The sequence below is a fragment of the Anoplophora glabripennis genome, unplaced genomic scaffold (assembly GCF_000390285.2).
Source record: "Anoplophora glabripennis isolate ALB-LARVAE unplaced genomic scaffold, Agla_2.0 scaffold794, whole genome shotgun sequence".
NCBI classification, from domain to species: Eukaryota; Metazoa; Arthropoda; class Insecta; order Coleoptera; family Cerambycidae; genus Anoplophora; species Anoplophora glabripennis.
Window position 1 is genome coordinate 1 of NW_019417297.1, and position 15,881 is coordinate 15,881.

Below are 15,881 nucleotides of genomic sequence, written 5' to 3' on the forward strand. Positions count from 1 at the left end.
GTCACACAGCCAATCAGGGTTGTCGAGTTCGGGGACGTCGTTTTTCTTTTCCACCAGAAATAGTTGGATTTCTTCAATCAAGTTAAGAAATCGCTGTAGTGTCAACCCACGACTTAGTCACCTTACTTCAGTGTAAAACAGGAGATCACCATATTCGCTTTCAATATCCTCGAGAAATTGTTTGAATTGTCGGTGATTGAGACCTCGTGATTTTATAAAGTTTAAGGTAGGTACTACAACTTTCATAACATTTTCAAATCCCAATAATTTTGAACAGAGGGCCTCTTGATGTATAATACAATGAAACTGCATTAATTCCTTGGTATTTATGTTTTTAGTTTGTAAATATGTTTTTAACAGAGTTACTATCCCAGATGTACTTCCAACCATTGAAGGTGCTCCGTCAGTTGTAATTCCAGATATTTTCGTTAAATCCAAATCCATTATAGAACATTTTTCTAGAAGAGCTTTGAGCATGTCACTTCCCCTGGTTTGACTTGTCAAAGAACTCATACCAATCAGTTCTTCACTCACTTCAAAATTTTGCGTTACACCTCGTAAAAATATTAATAGTTGAGCAGTTGAACTTATATCTGTAGATTCGTCGAGCGCTATAGAAAAATACTCAAAACTTCTCGATTTCGTAGCTAATTGCTCTTCTATATTATCTGCTAATGCGGTAATTCTTCTTTGAACAGTCATCCGATTTAACTGAATTTTTTCAAACTTCTTTACATTTTCCGGAAAAATTTTTTTTGCGGCGATATCCAAACATTGCTTAACAAACTCACCATCTTTAAAAGGCCCACAAGTTTTCGCTATTATTCGAGATATTTCAAAGCTAACTTCAGTGGCTGTTTTCAGCATCTTGAATTGGTTTTGTAAACATAGATTGCTGGCCTATTAGTTCCCGTTATAAAGTGGAAATTCTTTGCGTTCGATTTTCGCCAGTCAATTTGGTAAAAGTTGGATGCTGGGTTTCATAGTGCCTTTTCACATTATATTCCTTCGGAATAGAAACACTACTCTTGCATATTAAACAGACAATTTTGTTATGCGATGAAATAAAAAAGTATTTTTCGGTCCAAATATCATGAAACTGTCGATTTTCATCTTCAACCTTACGACTACGTTTCTTACTGGGGCCTGGTTTATCCATATCAAAATTAATATTATATGTTACAGTCGGTAAAAGCCAAGTTCGAACGACGAAATATTTACTCGTCACAGATTACAGTTCTCAAACAGTAAAACGTTCGCTTATCCGTAGTCAAAACTTAACTGCCCCGGTAGCCGGCGATGCGTCGTATTTATACGAGTTACCAAACATCGAGAACCATCCACTTTGTTCGGGGATCGACGTGTTTCGCGAATCTGTAATCTAGTTGATGCGACAGATTTCTAGTCTCGTAATAATATGCTTGGACCGGAGCGCGGCGAGTAGAATACTTTTAAAATTCGTTGGCGGGCCGCATAAACATCGACAGCGGGCCGCGGTATGTGCATCCCTGATTTAGGGCGTGAATATGTAAAAATAATAGCTCAAGTCGCTTTTTCCAAAACTCAATATTAGCCAAGTTACATAACCTCAAAGTTATTCTTAATTTTTTCAAATTTGGTACACCCGCTATTGATAACCAACCGCAAAAGCAATATGTCTGCATTGCAATTAGTGGGGAATTTGTTCAATATAAGCAGCTGTTTTCTACTTACAATTAATTACGATTATAGCCCTTATCCTCTTAAGATAACCAGGCCATATCCCCTTAAAGTAAAAACGTCGCACTTACCTCTTTGACGAGTATCTTCACGTCTTGCTCGCTCAACCCCAGGTTGGGCAGGGAACAATCGCCCCCGACGCCGACGATTTTGTGTTTGAACTTGGGGCATTCCCTCCTCAGCTTGTCGAAGATGACGTCGTCGAAGATCTCGTCGACCCTCGTGTGCATATCCTTGCCCTTCTTGCTCCTGACCAGGAGGTACACGGCGGAAAGGTCGGGGCAGCTCCTCAGCAGTTTTTCCAGCAGGATTTTACCTAAAAATCCGGTGCTGCCGGTGATGAAGATGTTGGTGTTGCTGTAGAACTCCTGGATGGGGGTTAGGTCGTTCTGGAGGCAGTCCGAGTTCGTCAGGATGTGGGTGGGGTCCATGATCTTGGCCTCTGTAACAAAAACTATATGTATTTTGTTTCTTTGCAGTGTTTGTTCTGGAGAATAAACTTTTATTTGAATAAAAAAATTGGGCTGACCTGAAAATCTATCTATAAGTAACCAATTCGGTCTTAGTTTTACTTTACTAACCCACAGGATTTGAGAAAATCGCTGAAAATGATCGAAAATCCTGAAATTTCGTGGAAAAACCGATAATGTCAGCGTATATTCAATTTGGCATCGTTTGTATCTACAGGGCTATAATAAATTTGGAATGTCAGCATTTGAATAAATGTTAACGTTTTCCATTCTTTAACAATAAATAATGCTCAAATAAACACTCACTGTATGTGTTAAATTCACAACAATAACTCAGTTTAAAAATTGAGCTACAGGGTTTTGAAAGTTGAAAAAATAAGTAACATTTTATTTAATATCTTTGGACTACTTAGAGCTAATTTCGTGAAATTTCGTATCCGGGGTTTTTTTGGGATGAAAAATTCGAATTTATCGACAGTTTCCTTGTATCTTCTAGAGGGCGCCACAAGCGACTATTACACTTTAGGCTGGACAAATCTTTTCCTCCAAAATTTCTGCTTAAAAAAGGAACTAATACCTCTAAAACCAACCGTTTTCAACAAAAAGGCATTGCATTAAATTACATTAAAACACCTTTTTTAATTAGTATTTTAATAAAATCACAGTGTTTTAATATTATATTTGAATCGTAATCGCTTATGTCTCGAAAATAATCTTGCTGCGAAATTTATTAAGACTACTAAAAATTTTGAAATATGCTTGCTCTGTAATTTGTTACGAAGGTAATTATGGAATTACTGCAAACTTTCTTTTAAAAACTGCTTTGTATTTATCAGTTCATTGTAAAGCATTAATACGAAATATTCCAGCAAACTTACAATGACCTTACGCAGCAAAATTGCATAATAAAAATGAACTTTGTTGTGATGTAAATTTGCAATTTAAATATTAATGTAGAATTTGTTCAGTGGGTAAATTTTATTTTAACAATGGTTGTTAGGTTTGGAATTTGTAATAAAAAAGGGAAAAAGTAGTAATTTATTTTACTGTGTAATGCCCAAAATAAACTGAAATTATTAGTAACAATATCTACAAAAAATAATCACGACCTGTAAAGTTTTAATCTGTTTGGGAGAATATCTACTGCTTTTTTAACAAATTTTATTATAGTCCAGGCAGTAGAACTTTCGAGGCGTTTGTATTTGAAGTCGTCTATTTCGTTGTACAGAAAAATCCCAAATATTATGTGGAATAAGAATCCGAGTTTGCCTATTCCAAAAAACCATTGATAAATTCAGGGGAATAACAAACATACAAAAGAACGAAAAAATTACCCGTTTTTCGGCATATGTTTCCCTGTAAAAATGAAAAACAAACAACGCTGTTATCGTATTTAAATAGGAAATTCGCGAAAATTAACCACAAAAACAATTCAGTAAATAACGAAACAAACAAATACATTTATCGCATACGCAGTCGTCGAAAAGGAGTATATTTCTTTAGGTATATGGCGCCGTTGTGTAGGTTGGACCTTTTTGCGTAGAAAAAAAATGCACAGGGCATTCTACGACTAAGGAAGTGGAAATAGGGAGGATTTTTATATATTCCACTGTGAAGTAGCTATATCTTTGAAAATATAATTATTTTAACTACCTGGAAAGCTTGGAAACATTTAAAATTTAGTGTAACAACTGAAAATTAATTCAAAACACAACCATAAAACCGTAGGTCTTTACTCGACTGTGCTACAAACATTTGCAAGCGAAAGAAAATGAAAGAAAATACATTCGCGATAAAGATGTCATCAATTAAAACTTTTCACTGTGTGGCCTTCGATTAGTTATATATATTTTTAGTCGATGATAAGCCATAAACTATTAGCGCGTGTGCATACCATAAAAATTACTGTTTACCACGCTTTTAAGGATGCAGCGGAATTACCAAGTATGGCTATAATTACTAATTGCTAAGTTACACATAACAACAATTTGACACGTCTTTAGTACTATTATTCGGTGTACACGTCAATCTTTCGACATTTAAAAAGTTACATTGACCATAATCATGATTTGAAGATCCACAAATACAATCTTCAAATATTTACGTGTTATCGGATTTAAAGAAATTTTGACAAATGTGGCAACGCCGCTTTGGGAGGAGGGGCGCAAAGCATTCGAGATCTGACGCGTTTTTAGTAACTTTAAACGAATTTTTTTTAGAATAGCCCCAAAGAACCACTTTTAAACCAGGTACTTCTAACGCAAAGTCATCGAACCTCAAAAGGTCCTTCTCCCTTCCCTGCGCATTAAATTGGCACTTATGACTCGCAAAAGCTACGAACAAAGAAAACCGAGTACCTAAAAACAGTTGGTACAGAATTTTGACACGTTTCTAGTACTATTATTCGTTATACACGTCGATTTTTCGATATTTATGACGTTAAACTGACGTAATAAACTGAATCGTGAATAACTGTAATGACTAATCACTTAGGTAACAGTTTGATACGTTTCTATCACTATTGTTGGGAACACGTCAACTTTTCGACGTTCGTGACGTTACAATAACGTCATAAACAACGACATTACGTTGTAGTTCACATTGGTACCTATACCAGTTTTTCGATGCTTGAGACGTTATACTGACGTCGAAACGGTCTATAGAACTTACAACGTACATATATCTTCGACGTTTAAGCTGTTACATTGACGTCATGAGCGACGACATGACGTCATGAGTGACGACATGACGTCATGAGTGACGACATTACGTCAGAACACTACAGACGTCTCCAAACGACTTAATAAATACGTTATATTGTGTGGACAGACGTCGGGGACCATTCACGACGTTACATTGACGTCATAGTCCTATAGACGTCTCTAAATGACTAAAAAGTATGTAAGACTGTATGAATAAACGTCGTTGACCAATTAGGACCAAATGAAGACGTTCAATTGTACCAACAATGACGTTTAAGACGTTGCATTGACGTCAGTATTACGTCATAGCCCCACAAACGTCTCCAAACGACTTAAAAAGTACGACATATTGTGCGAATATACATCGAGCATATTACATTGACGTCATGAGCGACGACATTACGTCATAGTCCCACAGACGTCTCTAAATGACTTAAAGAGTACGTCTGATTGTGTGAATATACGACCACGACCAACCACGACCTGATATGGACGTCAATTTGTATAAAGTGGAACATGTACGACACATTCTAGGGGAATCCTAACCTACCTCTGCTGGACACGGCCATCTACGATACCCGATGCACCTGATGGATTCTCCTGTACGCTCTTGCGAAAACCCAGAGGAACGGGGTCAAGACTTCGCCGTAGCGCCTCAAGTTTATCAAAGAACATGTCGAAAGCAACGATTACGTTTACGATTCGGAATACTAAGAGGGTTTTGTGCAACACGATGCTTTCACGGATTCGAATGACGGGTCCGAGGCGTTGGAGACGCACGAAAATTTCAAGGTCGACCTCGCGTGCGAGAACTTGCGACATTTCTTGCGAGAGCGGCTCGCTGGCGCGCTGAATGCCAATTGTTCGGGAGATTTATGTCTGAGAGATGTTAGAATAACGTGGCGAAGTTCTTGTTTGATACATTTTGATAACAAAACGCTACTAAATATTCAGCCATGACCTCCTATTATGAAAACAAACGTCTAAGAGCTTTACAATTACTTAGGAGCAACGTAAACTATATTGGTCCAAGGACTGATCCTCAGAGCACCCTTTAAATGGTTGTGCATGCTTTTTATGACAAACTTATTGAATTTATAGCTGCCAGGAATGCCCTGTTTGTATTTTTTGTGAACTCAGCCTGATATTTGGCTGGGTTGGCCATGACAAATTACTGCAAAAGGCTTTGCCCCCACGGAATCCAAAATACATCCTTAGGTTTTTTTTCGTTATCTAATTTTTGCCAAACTTGACACGTAAAAAAAATGAAAAGTGGACGTTGATAACTGACAATAAATTCAAAGGTTATGATATACAGAATGTTCCGCATAAGAACCGACACAGAGCAGGGGAACCCAAAATATGGTGATGCTGTACCACTGAGAAGTTATAGGCCTTGAAAGTGGGGTTCCAAATTTCGAAAAAAAAAACAGTGTTTGGTTTCTGTGAAGAAAACTACAGAAGAAGTGTTGAAGAATATTGGAGAAGGTTTTCAAATGGTGTAATCTCCCACAGAGAAAGATTTTGCAATGTTGAAAGACGGGCCCGAGAAACAGGCAAGTTTTTCAGTAACACTCGAGAACGTGCTATTGCAATCAGGGCACAAGACGAAGAACTTATTTTGAATACAATTGAAGATGACCCACATATTAGTACTAGAATTCTATCTCGACAAACTGGTATGTCCCCGACATTTCCAACGCGAATTTAAAATAAATGTTTGGATAGCTGTTATTGATCGGTATTTAATTAGTTCAGTTATTTTACCGAATCGACTAAAGGGCGAAACTTATTTAGAATTTCTCCAAAACACTCTCGCGGATCAACTTGACGAGGTGCCACTACAACTCAGACTGGAACATTGGTTTATGCATGATGGAGCACCGCCTCATTTTAGTGCTACTGTTAGAGACTTTTTAAACCACCAGTATCCAAACAAATGGAAGAGGAAATAATTGGCCACAAGTTTGGCCTCCAGATCACCAGATCTCAACAAATGTGACTTCTTTCTTTGGGGAACATTAAAAGTATTTGTGTATTTCTCGTCAGTTGCGTCTCGAGCAGAATTGTGGAATCGTATTACGTATAAATGCACATTCATTAGAAATAATTAGTAGTTATTAGTCCAGTAACTGAAGGCGAAAATAAAGTAAAAGCTCCCAATTTTTTCGGATAGCATGGATTTTCCTGAAAATTTGCATACAAGCTCGTCTGACCCCCCACTTCTAAAGTTATATTGTCTAGATGTGCGCTTTTTCTATTGGGTGGTGAAAACTACCCTTGTACGGACAAAATGCGAAAATCGCATATTTACGTATTTTAAAGATTCAATTTATGTTCAAATATGTTGGATAAAGTTCCTATATGAAATTTAATTACTTTTCAACCCTTAAAAATCCTTGAAAACTACCCTTCCATGGCCAAAAAATTAGAAAAAAAAAGTTTTTAACAGTTTAAAATATTCTTTTGGTACATTCACATTTCTTTTGCTATTCATTAGAAAGCTTACGACTCATTACAAAGTTGCAAACCTTAAAAACTAACCCTTATAATAAAATAAAATATTATTGAAAGCTTGAGATGTTTTAGTGGTATGCATATGTTGAATTATAAACTTTCTATTGGTTTTCAAATGATCTATGATATATTGCAACTTTTCAGCCACCCAAAAAACCCTTATGGAAGACCTACCCCTCATAAAAAACCCTACCCCTTATAGAAAAAGTTCCTAAAAATTATATGCGAGTATGATGATTAATGATTAATTAATATATTTTTTAATTTTATTGAATTTATTCTTAATATTTTTTTATTCAATTTATATAAAATAAAAATATATATATTTACATTATAAATGGATACGTGTGTGTATGTATATTATTAAAATACTTACTCAAAGCAGTTCACAAGTGCTTCAAAATACACAAAGATGATGATAATTTACCCGCACCGAAAATTTTACCGAAAAAATGTGATTAATTTTTTTTTAATGTTCTGTTATTTGCAGTTTTTTTAAGCCCTTTGTTTTTTAGATTTGTAAGCTAAAAGGGCTCAGGAAAGTAAGTCTTGGAGCTTAGTTTTGAGCTTCTAACGGTTATAACTTAGTCAAATTTTCAAAAAAAAATTAAAAAAAGCAAATTGTTCAGTAAGAAAAAACCTACAATTTCTTATTCTATCATTTTTCTTTATAACTTTGTTAATTTTTGAAATATTTTGAGAAAAAGGCGATTTTTTAAAAAATTGAAAAATTTTATTAAAAAATAAACGAAATTTTTTTTTTAAATTTAGGCTTCTAAAATCGTTCAAATTCCAAGAATCTACTGTTAATACATAAGTAAAGTAAATTGCAGAAGGAATACGTTTAATTTTTTTTCCGTCAAGTTATTAATTTTAATACCGATTTTTTTTTCTCAAAAATCAAGACAATCATTTTATTTTAATTGTAACTTCATTAGTTTTCATGCTAACGACTTCTACCACCACTCAATTTAAAGGTCTTTTCAAGAACTTTAATAGGTGTTATATAAGTTTTCCTCGAAAAACCGTTAATTTTTCCGCGCTACAGGACGTTGAACATTTCGATTATAGCTATCTTCGAAATTGACTTCAACTTCTTTCTACAAAAATTGCTATTTAATAACCTTAATTTTTGCTTATGATCATTTTTTTTATAAAACGTAGTTTTTAAGATATTCGCGAATAATGGCTCAAAAACATGCATTTTTTGGGCTAAAAACGGACATGTTTAGGCGCAAATAACTCAAAAAGTATTGACTACAAAAAATTCTTATAGAACATTTTTTGCTTAGAATTCGTCCCTTTATCGAATCGTGAGGTTATCTTTAATAAAAAACTTCCCACCCTCCAGAAGGGGTGGCATCTAGGGTAAAAGCACACATCGGCACTATATAACTTTTGTTTCTTGGGCTATTCCCTAGCTACAGTTCAAATTTCACGTCAATCCATTCCATCCGAAAAAATTGGTAGCCAAAATGTTTCAGTGACTGGACTATATTAGGTAGAGTAAACGTCAATTTTCGACGAAATATAAATTTATGCTTGAGAGAAAACGGTGATCATTTTGAACAATTTCTATAACTTATCAGTGCAAATTGTATGTTATTTCTGTTGTTTAAGTTGATTGTTTTATATAAAATTATTCTTGTTCCAACTTTTTGACGTTTGAAGATTGACGTTTAAATTCATAGCCAACTTTTGAATTTTCGATGATTTTAAATAACAAAGCTACAATATGTATTATTAGTTATTAGAGTTTTTGTTGAAAAAGACAAGGTTTTTTGAAAACTAACAAGAGTAAGAAAAGTTTTAGAATTAAATTCCCCGTAAATTAAAGCGATAAATTTGTAAGTCCGCCAACGGATAAAAAAAATACGTCACATTTTAATGGTGCATTATCCCTTATCAACCCTTTAAAATGCTATGCTTCAATTGAACCCTACTTACCGTCGATTAATGCTCTTGGTACACTAACACCGTCTACCGAATTTGGTTTTTCTAAGTTCAAGTATAACTGAGATACAGATTTTTTAGAAATTTGAAGCTCCATTTTCAAGGCATATATCTTTTCAGTTGCTCTGTGTCGGTTCTTATGCGAAACACTCTGTATAATAGAATTTTTAAGCTATACACGTAATCGCCATAGTAATGAACAAACAGTGAAAAAAATCCGGAACTAAATCGGTCCATGAATAGTTTTTGTAGTGTAACATGTATAATAATATTCTAGTTAGAAAAATAAAAACACGAAGACATGTTACAGTGCTCCATCCGTTTGAAAATACTATTATTGAAACAATAACACAACACGCAATAAAAATGCCAAGAACAAAAACAATCTAATGTAAAAATATTACCAAACGCTTACCACTATTCGTCATGTTTTCAAAAAAAAAACGGCACAGTCTACCACCACTACGTTTGAGCTTCCACTAAACACCTACAACAGTTCTGCGAAGAAAATCAGCTTTTCACCTCGCCCGAAATTGTGGGTAGGCTGTGACCACCGTTTTTCTACCCAGCTTACTTGATCGCCGTGTGTCGAGTAAACACAGAATTTGCTTACAGGTGATTTTATTATGTGTCGCAAGACGATCCCATAACAATGTATATATACGCGTACTTACCGCTTTTCCTTATCAAACGAACTCCATGCCACTTATCGCGTAATTTGGATGGTATTTAGGAATAATTTACCGTGTGGAAAACGGTCCACGTGCGAAGGAAATTAAGATTTACGGAATATTTAATATTTTAGGTAATATTGTGTAATGCTTGTATATTTTTTATTCAACAGCAATATTTTATAACTGTAGAAGGTTTATAATAAAAAGGACGTCCGCGTTTGTTCAATTGGATTGTTGTCTGGAGAAATAGGAGGACAAACATTGAAGAAAAATTGCCTAGGCAGGCAATAAACCGTTTTATTTTTCACTTAGGCGATATAGCTTGTTTATTAGTAGGAAACAAAAGAGGAAAACAACGTCATATCACTCTAGGGCGAAATAAGTGGACCTAAATATTATCGTCCGCATTTTGACCCTATTTTGTACCCTTCTTTTCTGCAAGGGTAGAATAGTAAATGTGCCTTGTATAAATGAAGCAGACAAATGAAAGTACAAGTACATTAATATTTGATATACAGGGTGGTACAAATGAAAACGAAACAGAGCCATTTTCAGGAACTGCGTCGAGATTGTAGAAGAACGCTCAGACCCGTCGATTTTAGATTAAAGGCGAACATTCTTTGCCGGTATTTTTGACTCCGCCACCTTCACCCCCAAGCAGGGGTAAGCATCACCCCAAAATATTTAAATGGCATTGGGCGTTGAGTAATATTTCTTTTGAAAGCTCTTACAATTCTCTTTACAACATACTTTAAATTTTATAATTCCGACCAATACTTTGAAAAAAATTTACATTTTAAAATTTAAATTATGTTTAATTGCTTACTTACTACTTAGTTGATTAAATGTTCAAACTGATGACCGCCCGCTTCCGTACAAGAATAAAGAATTTGGTCGAAACGTTCGCGCACATTCCGAAGCATTTCCGGAGTGATTCGACGGCATTTGTCGACGATTATTTGACGCAAATCTTCCAGAGACGCTGGCTGTGTTTTATAGATTTTACTTTTTAGGTATCCCCACACAAATAAATCAAGGGGCTATAAATCCGGTGATCGTGGAGACCACTCAATGCTGCCTCTTCTCCTAATCCAATTCCGTAGAAAACGTAGGTCCAAATACTGACGGACAATTAACGCATAATGCGGAGGATCACCGTCCTGTTGGAAAATCAAATGATCTTCATTATACTCTGGAACATTTTCAATAGTATCAGTCAAGGCAGGGTCAATAGCGTATTCCAGTAATTGCAAATATATTTGGCCAGTCAAATTACCAGGTAGAAAAAAAGGACCCACCAGCCAGTCACCGAAAATTACAGCCCATACATTTAATTTTTCCGGTTGCTGTGTATGCACCTCGTGAAAAACTCTTGGGTTTGAACCGGACCAATAGCGGCAATTGTGACGATTTACCGTTTCGTTCAAGAAAAAACTGCATTCATCAGAAAAACAGATGTTAAAATGGAACTGTGGATCGTTCTCTGCTCGCTCACTCATTATTTCGCAAAATTGCAAACGGCGCTCATAATGATCCTCATAAAGTTCCTGGACTAAATGTATTTTGTATGGATGGAATTTATTCTTCTTCAAAATGGTTTGTATGCTAGTTCGATTGATCCTAGACACAGATGCCAGCTGCCTCGTACTTAATGTAGGATCAAGATAAACTCGTCCCAAAACTGCAACTTCACTAGCTTCATTAACTATAGGTTTTTCTATTTCTCGTTTTTTATTGGCTACGTTCCCTGTCTCTTGAAATTTATTTACTAACTCTAGAACATACTTCCTCCTGACATGTCGATCTTGAGGTCGTTCATTAAATAGCTGAGCTGTCCTATTCGCACCTTTATTGTTCATAAAGTAAGGCGAAATAATATCTACCCTTTCTGCAATGGAATAAACTATAGTGTTTTATTTTCAAAAACACAATTAAATAAACTACCAACCAACGCTTCCAAATAATACTAGAAAATAATTTGGAATCTACTAATTTTACGTTCATTGTGTGTGTATAGCATTCATTTCTGTTTTTTACAATTGTGTTTTTTTACGAAAGTGATAACAAATCGCCAAAAACCAATGTAACGCAAGAAATACTAAATTTATACCATTGGCGTACTTAACTCGAATGACTGACATTTTTACCGTTTGTACATAAGTTTCAACTTTAGAATCAAAATTCTTAATAAGTATTGGGCGGAATTATAAAATTTAAAGTCTGTTGTAAAGAGAATTGTAAGAGCTTTCAAAAGAAATATTACTCAACCCTCAATGCCATTTAAATATTTTGGGGTGATGTTTACCCTTGCTTGGGGGTGAAAGTGGCGGAGTCAAAAATACCAGCAAAGAATGTCCCCCTTTAATCTAAAATCAACGGGTCTGAGCGTTTTTCTACAATCTTGACGCAGTTCCTGAAAATGGCTCTGTTTTCAGTTGGCCACCCTGTATAACAATAATTTGCTTTAAATTAATAAGAAAAATCATTTATAACCGTCTTTAAAAACTAAAGTACTGTTTGAGAAGGACCTTTAACAGTAACACCAGAAAAACTACCTAAATTTTCTTTGCCATCGAATAAATGTTGTTACAGTACATGGACCATTCCGATATGTCAGAAAAAAAACGCCTTTTAAGTTTTTTTAGTCGTAAACATACATACTGTCGATACAATTGGAGAGTTTGCATTTCAAGTAAAAGGTTTTGGTACTCCAGTTTTTGTATAGTTAATTTTTACTACAACAACGATTCCATTGTCATCTGTATCATCTATCGAGAGCTTTGCCAACTCATCCTTTCTTAATCCTCCAAAAACACCCATTACTGGAACAACCTACAATAACAAAGACCCATTAAACACATGCAATAATATAGCCAATTATTTCCTACCTTACCTTTTCCAAAAGATGTATATGGCTTAATGCTTCTCTAATAAATTTCAAAATATCCTTTCTTGTCAATATCCTAGATTTTTTTTGGAATATATCCTTTCGATATTTGCTTCAAACAAGCCTCTAATCGAAGATATTCTCCTATCCTACTTTTCTGCGCACTAATAATGTGGTCTTCAACATTGAATACTTTGTCCATAATGTGTTAGGGCTAAATGATTCTGGTGTCATAGATACATCTTGAATACATCGTTTATATATTGAAAAACTGTTTTCATTCTCATTTACATTTAATTATTAAATTTAAAATAAATATAAAATGAGATGTCTAAGTAAAAAATAAAACGTTGTATGCACCACGGGAGATAATAAGATAATTATTCGGGCATAATCATCCCTGTATCTCCCTAGATACATAACGAATTATAAAATTAAAACAATGGTTCACAATCGAATGAAAATGGTAAGTTTAAGATATGTACATATACGTTTACCGATTATTCAAATTTCAACAGCCGTAAGAAGGTTAGGGTCACTTTGCGACCATTTAAGCATGAAAATCGCCCTAAAAACTATAATGTTGAATCGTTGCGATTACTGGGTGTCTCCAAAAAAAATCAGCGAGCTGCATTTGCATCATTTGTGACCCGATTTTCAAAAACAAAACACTAATGGCTATACAACAAACTAACGCCTATGTTGATGACGGGCGACTGCAATTTCTTTTCTTTACATTATAGAAGTTTTTTGCAACGATATACGATATATTAAAAAGTAATTGTCCCTGTATCGTTTTCCATGAGTTTTACGCTTTATTTTACTGTTTATTTCACTCATAGTTCTTTTTCCTAACTTCGCATAATCTTAGTTTGTTGTTAGATGAATGACCAGTGAGTCTTTATCTTTAGATGTGCTCAGGTACATGTTTTTATTAAATTAAAATAAATATTTTGTGTAGCACTACCACGAGGTGCTATTCTAGACAGGTAAACAATCCTACGTGTTTAATAAATGTGTATACAGCTACATATTTCTATTCGCATTTATTAAACGAGCCCAAAATTTTGTTGTAAATACCTTAGACCGGTCCTGGATTCTGGGAAACATTTTACTCTTTCCGATAAGCGTTTTGGGTGCATTTCTCTCGAATAACGTTTTTAATAGTTCTCGAATTTTTGTGACGAAATCGAGGACATTAAGTTATAGTTATCGCGACGCAGTTTTATGTAAAGGAAACATTTTACAAACTTTTCACGAAACTGGGAAATTTTTTTTAATCGTTTCCTGTTTCTAGGTTTTTTCCGCTCTCCAACTATGCATTGTCGCGATAAAATAAACAATAATTAACCTTAGTTTTATGATAAGGAGGTTATTAATTACAGTTTAGAACTGTAGTAATCGTCTAAAGTCTTGCGGCATCGCATTTATTACTTAGGAGTTTCCTAACTACAGTAAGAATCGGTTTTCGGAAGAGGTTTAGGACAAATTTTTAGTGTTAAATACCAGGAAATATTTTCAAGGTCACGAATAATTTGAAAAAAAAACTCCAGGAATTATTTAAACACGTGTGTATTGGATAAGAAAAGTTAATGTGAAAATTGTGAATAAAATTAAAAATAAAAGTCGACATTTTGAAGTCGAATCATTGAAACCGAAATGCTAAGAAAGCCATGCCAGCCACCATTTGTTATTGTTGTCACGTAGATGTCAATTGTTTAGTCGAAGTTGTTTTATTTATTTATTTAAGAAGTAGGAAACCCAACAGGATTAAAAATCCCAATAACAGGGTAACACTAAACAAGTAACAAAAAACAAGGTGAAATATTCGTTCGGAAGTGGAGTAAAAGTTATATAATCGTATGGAAGCGGACGGAAACCAATTTGAGCATTTAATAAAGACTATTTTGTTCCAAAACCCCTACCATTCCACGAATTCCACTTAAAATTAAATACTTTATTAAACTGATTGCCTTAATATGTTCCAGCAGAACTGTTTATTATGTTTAACGCGACTTATTTATTGATAATACGACGAAGCTTACATAAAATACAAATAGAAAGTTTAACACTGAATTAATATTCTCTTTTTATACCGTTGAACCTTAAGGTTTGCTCTTAAAAAAATCTGCGGCACGTATTGCGACTTATACGGTTGTTGTACCAAGGAATTAGAATTTCAAACGTTTATTACGGTACCCAGTAGCCAGAAACGAGCAAAACTAGTGGTTTAGTCTTGCTTTGTCCAGCATTCTTAAAAAATGTGTTCAGAAAACATACTAATGCATGTATAACGCGTCGCTTTGGTAAGAAAGAATCTGTAAAAGTTCCTATCTTGCGAAAAAAGAGTATGACTAATGTATACCTGGACAGAATATTGATCAAGTATATGTATAAAATCCTTCCATTCCTTGCTTTGTTAAGAAAAGTTGATGCAGTAAACGTAATTAAGAAAGTCAGTAAAAATTAAAAATATTTATAAATCAGTCTCTGTAAAAAACTCCCTACTTATTTAAAGGACAAGGAACATATTTAATTTTACACACCTTAGTGACGTTTTTATCCTCAAAATGAGCTACCAAATACGTTTGCGTACATTCGAAAACCGTATAAAACTGAATTAAATTTATACTTCTTTAACTGTGGGAACTAATTTAATAAATAATAAGTAGGTCTAATAAGAAACATTTTCTTCCATAAAATCGACTTCAAACTTAAAATAATTAAGTATAAGAAAACCATTCTCCGCGTATTTTCTGGGAAAAGTTGTACTGCTGTTTTCATTTATATGAATGAACGGTAACAATAACAGTTGAGATCACTAGAAACAAGAACTAGAACAAAATATAGTGCATAAAAGTACTGAGGGAGGACATGATTTGCAAAGCAAACAATACAATTACAGATTAAGAAAGAAGAAAATGCATACATTTTTTTTTAATTCTTTATTAACTGAGCA

At 34.5% G+C, this 15,881-nt stretch overlaps 1 pseudogene; it reads right to left on the reverse strand.

Moving 5' to 3' along the window:
* Positions 1 to 1,766: 1,766 nt before the first annotated feature.
* On the reverse strand, positions 1,767 to 9,993 carry LOC108911460 (annotated as a pseudogene).
* Between the last annotated feature and the right edge of the window lie 5,888 nt (positions 9,994 to 15,881).